Source organism: Colobus angolensis, unplaced genomic scaffold, assembly GCF_000951035.1.
Source record: "Colobus angolensis palliatus isolate OR3802 unplaced genomic scaffold, Cang.pa_1.0 Scaffold140, whole genome shotgun sequence".
NCBI lineage: Eukaryota > Metazoa > Chordata > Mammalia > Primates > Cercopithecidae > Colobus > Colobus angolensis.
In genome coordinates, this window is record NW_012114489.1 from 1,420,066 (window position 1) to 1,426,065 (window position 6,000).

A 6,000-nucleotide genomic window follows, 5' to 3' on the forward strand; every position below is an offset into this window, starting at 1 on the left:
TGAGACTGAAACCATAATAAAAAGTCTCCCAATAAAGAAAAGCCCAGAACCCAATGGCTTCACTAGTGTATTCTACCAAATGTCTAAAGAAGAGCTAATACCAATGCTACTCAAAGTGTTTTGAAAAACAGAGGAGGTGGGAATACCTTCAAACTCATTCTATGAGGCCAATATTACCCTGATACCAAAACCTGGCAAAGACACATCAAAAAGAAAATATCACTATAGGCCAGTATCTCTGATGAATATTGATGCAAAAATTCTCAACAAAATACTAGCAAACCAAATTCAACAGTATATTAAAAATATTATTCATCATGACCAAGTGGGATTTATCTCCAGCTTATTAGGCTATGCAAAAAATTTTTGAGTAATACCCCACCAACACAGGCAATGAAAGAAAAAAATGGACAAATGAGATCTCATCAAGTTAAAAAGCTTCTTGCACAGCAAAGGAAACAATAAAGTGAAGAGATGCCTCACAGAATGGGAGAAAATATTTGCAAACTACCCATCTGATAAAGGATTAGTAACCAGAATATATAAAGAATTGAAACAACTCTATAGGAAAAAATCTAATAATCTGATTAAACAATGGGCAAAAGATTTGAATAGGTATTTCTCAAAGGGAGACATACAAATGACAAACAGGCATCTGATATGGTGCTCAATGTTACTGATCATCAGAGAAATGCAAATAAAAATTACAATGAGATATCATCTTACCCCAGTTAAAAATGGCTTATATTCAATAACAAATGCTGATGAGGATGTGGAGAAAGGGAACCCTCATACACTGTTTGTTGGAATCTACAATTAGCACAACCACTATGGAAAACAGTTTCGAGGTTCCTCAAAAAACTAAACATGAACCTATCATATGACCCAGGGATCCCACTGCTGGTATATACCCAAGAGAAGGAAAATCAGTATACCAAAGAGATATCTGCACTCCTGTGTTTGTTGCAGCTCTGTTTGCAATAGCTAACATTTGGAAGCAACCTAACTGCTCCTTAGGTTGTCCTAAGTGTCCATCAACAGATGAATGGATAAAGAAAATGTGGTGCATATACACGATGGTATACTATTCTGCCATAAAAAATAATGAGATTTTTTTCATTTGCAACAATATGAATGGAACTGGAAGTCATCATGTTAAGTGAAATAAGCTAGGCACAGAAAGACAATTCTCACGTGTTCTCACTTATTTGTGGGATCTAAAAATCAGAACAATTGAGCTAATACAGATAGAGAATGGAATGTTAACTACCAGAGGCTGGGAAGGATAGTGGGAAGCTCAGGGATGTATGGATAATTAATGGGTACAAAAAAAGTTAGAAAGAATGAATAAGGCCTAGTATTTGATAGCACCACAGAGGAACTAAAATCAATAATTTAACTGTACATTGAAAAATTACCAAAATAGTATAATTGAATTGTTTGTAACACAAAGGATTAATACTTGAGGTGATGGATGCTCCATTTTCCATTATGTGATTATTATGCATTGCATGCTGTACCAAAATAGCTCATGTACCCCAATATATACACCTACTATGTACTCACAAAAATTGAAAGAAAACATTTTAAAAGAATATATTTACACCAAGACACATTGCCATAAAACTGTTGAAACACAAACTGAGAATCTTTAAAGTAGCAAAAGAAGCAACTTTTCATGTGCAAAGGATAAGTTGTTTAATAGATACATAAACAGAATTAGGTAGAAGGCATAAGTTCTAGTATTCAGTAGTACAGCAGGGAAATTACAATTAACAATAATTTGTCGTATATTTCAAAATAGCTGGATAAGAAGAAGTGTAATATTCCCAGCAGAAGGAAGAGATAAATATTTGAGGTGATGGGTATCCTATTTACTCTGGTTTTGTTATTACACATTGTATCCATGTATCAAAATATCACATGTACCCACAAAATATATACAACTATGATATATCAACAAAAAATGCAAAAGAGAGGGGGAAAGCTGATTTCTTGTCACAACTGTGGAGGCCAAAAGAGAGTGGGATGACATATTTAAAGTGCTGGAAGAAAAAAAATATCAAGAATTGTGTATCTGCAAAACTATCCTTCTAAAATAAAGGAGAAATTAAATTGTTTTTGATAAACAAAGACTGAGCCAGTTTGTCACTAGTAGGCCTCCCCTAAGGTGTATGCTAAAGGAATTCATTCAGGCTGAAATGAAAGGAACTCAAGGCCATAAAAAGGAATAAAGAATAAGAGTAATGGTAGCTACATAGGTAAACATAAAAGCCAGTAGTCTTAGATTTTAGGTTTATAACTCCTCCTTTTACTGCTAGATGATTTAAAATATGAGTGCATGATGGGCACACAATGTGTAACAATATAATTTGTGATAATATCAAATGGGAGAGAGTTATAAAAGAGGATTTTTAAAATGCTATTGAAACTATGTTGATATTAATTCAAGTTTGAGTGTTTTAAAGTCAAGATGTTAGTTGTAATTCCCCGAGTAACCACTAAAACAACCTCTTAAAGATATATATAGAGGAAATGAATAGAGAATCAAAAGAAATGAAGAGAGATAAACAGTGTACTGAAACTATTAATCAAATGAAACCGGGTAATTATTTAGGAATTGAGCAGCAAAATAGTTATAACACATATAAAAAACAAATAGCAAAATGGCAGAAGTAAGTCCTTTTTTTAAATCAGTAATTATTTTCAATATGAATGTATTAAACTCTCCAATCAAAAGGCAGAGATTGGCATAATGGATTATAAATATGATTTAACTGTATGCTGGTTATAATAGACTCACTTTAGATCCAAACACAAAAATGAATTGAAAGCAAAAGAATGGGAAAAGGCATTCTATGCAAATACTAACCAAGACACCTAGGGTGGCCAGACTAGTACTAGATGGAATAATAGCCTTTCTGCAGAAAGTGGTATAAGTGACAAAGAAGGATATTATATATTTTATATTTTATTTTATTTTTCTTCTTTTTTATTTTGCTTTTAATTGACACATAATTGTACATACTTATGAGGTGCAGTGTAATGTTTCAATCCATGTATATGTGGTGTGATAATCAAATCAGAGTATTTAGCACATCCATCAACTCATACACTTATTTCTTTGTGGAGAGAATATTCGAAATAGTTTCTTCTAGCTATTTTGAAATATACAATACAATATTGTTAATCATAGTCACCCTACTGTGCAATAGAACACCCAAACTTATTTCTCCTATCTAACTGTAACTTTGTAACCCTTGATTAATCCCTCCCTATTTTGCTCTCCACTCCCCCATCTGCAGCCTCTGGTAACCACTACTGTACTCTCTAGTTCTATGAGTTCAACTTTATTTAGATTCCACATATGAGTAAGATCATGCAGTATCTGTCTTTCTGTTCTTGGCTTATTTTACTTAACATAATAACCTCTAGGTTCATTCATGTTGCTGCAAATGGCAGGACTGTATTATTTTAAAATACTATTAAATAATAGTATGGCATTGTGTATATATACCCCATGTTATTTATCCATTCATCCATTGATGGATGCTTGGCTTGATTTCATCTTGGCTATTATGAATAGCGCAGCAATAAACATAGAAGTACAGATATCTCTTCAACATACTGATTTATTTTCCTTTGGATATATATCCAATAGTGAGACTGCTGGATCATATGGTAGTTCTATTTTTAATTTTTTGAGAAATCTCCATAGTATTTTCCATAATGTCTATACTAATTTACATTCCCATCAACAGTATGTAAATGTTCCCTTCCTTTACATCCATGCCAGTGTTTGTTATTTATTCATTTCTTTGTATTAGCCATTCTAATTGTGATGAGGTAACATCTCATTGTGGTTTTGACTTGCATTTACCTGATGATTAGTGATGTTGAGCATTTTTCATTTTACCGTTGGCCATTTGTATCTCTTCTTTGGAGAAATATTTATTCAGGTCTTTTTGATCATTTTTAATTAGTTTCTTTTTTGCTATTGAGTTGTTCAAGTTCCTTGTATATGCTAGATATTAACCCCTTTTCAGATGCACAGTTTGCAAATATTTTTCCCGTTCTGCAGATTTTGTCTTCACTCTATTGATTGTTTCCTTTGCTGTGTAGAATTTTGTTAGTTTGTTGTAATCCCATTTGTCTGTTTTTACTTTTGTCGCCTGTACTTTGAGTTCTTATTTTAAAAAATTCTTGCCCAGATTAATGTCGTGAAGTGCTTCCCTTATGCTTTCTTCTATTAGTTTTACTGATTCAAGGCTTACATTTAAGTCTTCAAACCATTCGGAGTTGATTTTTGTTGATGGTGAGAAATGCAGGTCTAGCTTCATTCTTCTGCATATAGACATCCAGTTTTCCCAGTACCATTTATTGAGGACATATTGAAGACATAGTCCTTTTCCCAAACTGTGTTCTTGCCATTTTTGTCAAAAACTGGTTTGTGGGTAAGTGTGTGGATTTATTTCTGGGATCTCTATTTTGTTCCATTGTTCTATATGTCTGTTTTAATTTCAGTACCATGTTATTTTGGTTACTATAGATTTGTAGTACATTTTTAAGTCAGTGTATTAGTCCATTTTTCACACTGCTGTATACCTTCTATGTTCACAACAGAAATAACAGGAAGAAAACTGGAAAATTCACAAATGTGGAAATTAAACAACACACTCAAACAACAAATGAGTCAAATAAGAAATTACAATTTAAATTATATGGTACTTTGAGATTAATACAAATTAAAACACAATATACTAAAACTTACAGAATATTTCAAAAGCAATGATCAGATGGAAACTTATAGCTTTAAATGACTCTATTAAAAAAGAAGAGGCTGGGCGCTGTGGCTCACGCCTGTAATCCCAGCACTTTGGGAGGCTGAGGCAGGCAGATCACAAAGTCAGGAGTTCAAGACCAGCCTGGCCAACATAGTGAAACCCCGTCTCTACTAAAAATACAAAAATTAGCCAGGCATGGTGGCGGGTGCCTGTAGTCCCAGCTACTTGGGAGGCCAAGGCAGGAGAATTGCTTGAATCTGGGAGTTGGAGGTTGCAGTGAGCAGAGATCACGCCATTGCACTCCAGCCTGGGTGACACAGCAAGACTCTGTCTCAAAAAAAAAAAAAAAAAAAAGAAGAAGAAGAAGAAGAAGAAACATCCCAAATTGATAATGTATCTGTGCTCCCTGAGGAACTACAAAGAACACCAAGCTAAACCAAAAAATAGACCAAGGAAGGAAATAAGAAATATTAGAATGGATATATATAGAATTTAAAATACTGAATCAGTACAGTCGAAAGTTGATTCTTTGAATATATTAACAAAATTGAGAAATCTTTAGGAAGACTGATCCAGAAAAAAAGAGAAGACTCAAGTTGATAAATCCAGAAATTAAAGTGGGAGCATTACTGCAGAACTCATAGACATAAAGATTATAAGAGATTCTATGAACATTTATATGCAAATGAATGAAATTACTTAGATAAAATGGACAAACTCCCAGAAATTCAGAAACTACCTCAACTTCCTTAAGAAGAAATAGAAAATCTTAACAGACCTATAAATCTTTTTATAAAGATTGAATATGTATGAAGTCCATAAAAAGACTGAAGACATATGAAGTCCAACTACCCTGAGACCACGACGCTAGAAGGACTGCTTGTAGGCACCCTGGTTGGCAGTTCTAGCTGAACCCAGACTTTAAGGCATCCCTGCCAAGGTGACAGATACGTGAGTGAAGTCATCTTAGACCCTCCAGACCAGCCTATTTGCCAACTGAATCCTACCAGATGACTTCAGGTGACACCACATGGAGCAGAAGAATCACCTAGCTGAGTCCTGCTTGAATTTCTGACCCACAAAATTTTGAGATGTATTTTTTAAAAGAGTACTGTTTTAAGCTAATGAATTTTAGGGGTAATTTGTTATGCAGCAATAGATAACCAAAACAGTGGACTTTGAAATAGTATGTTTCAGACGCCTAAAGGTGAAACTA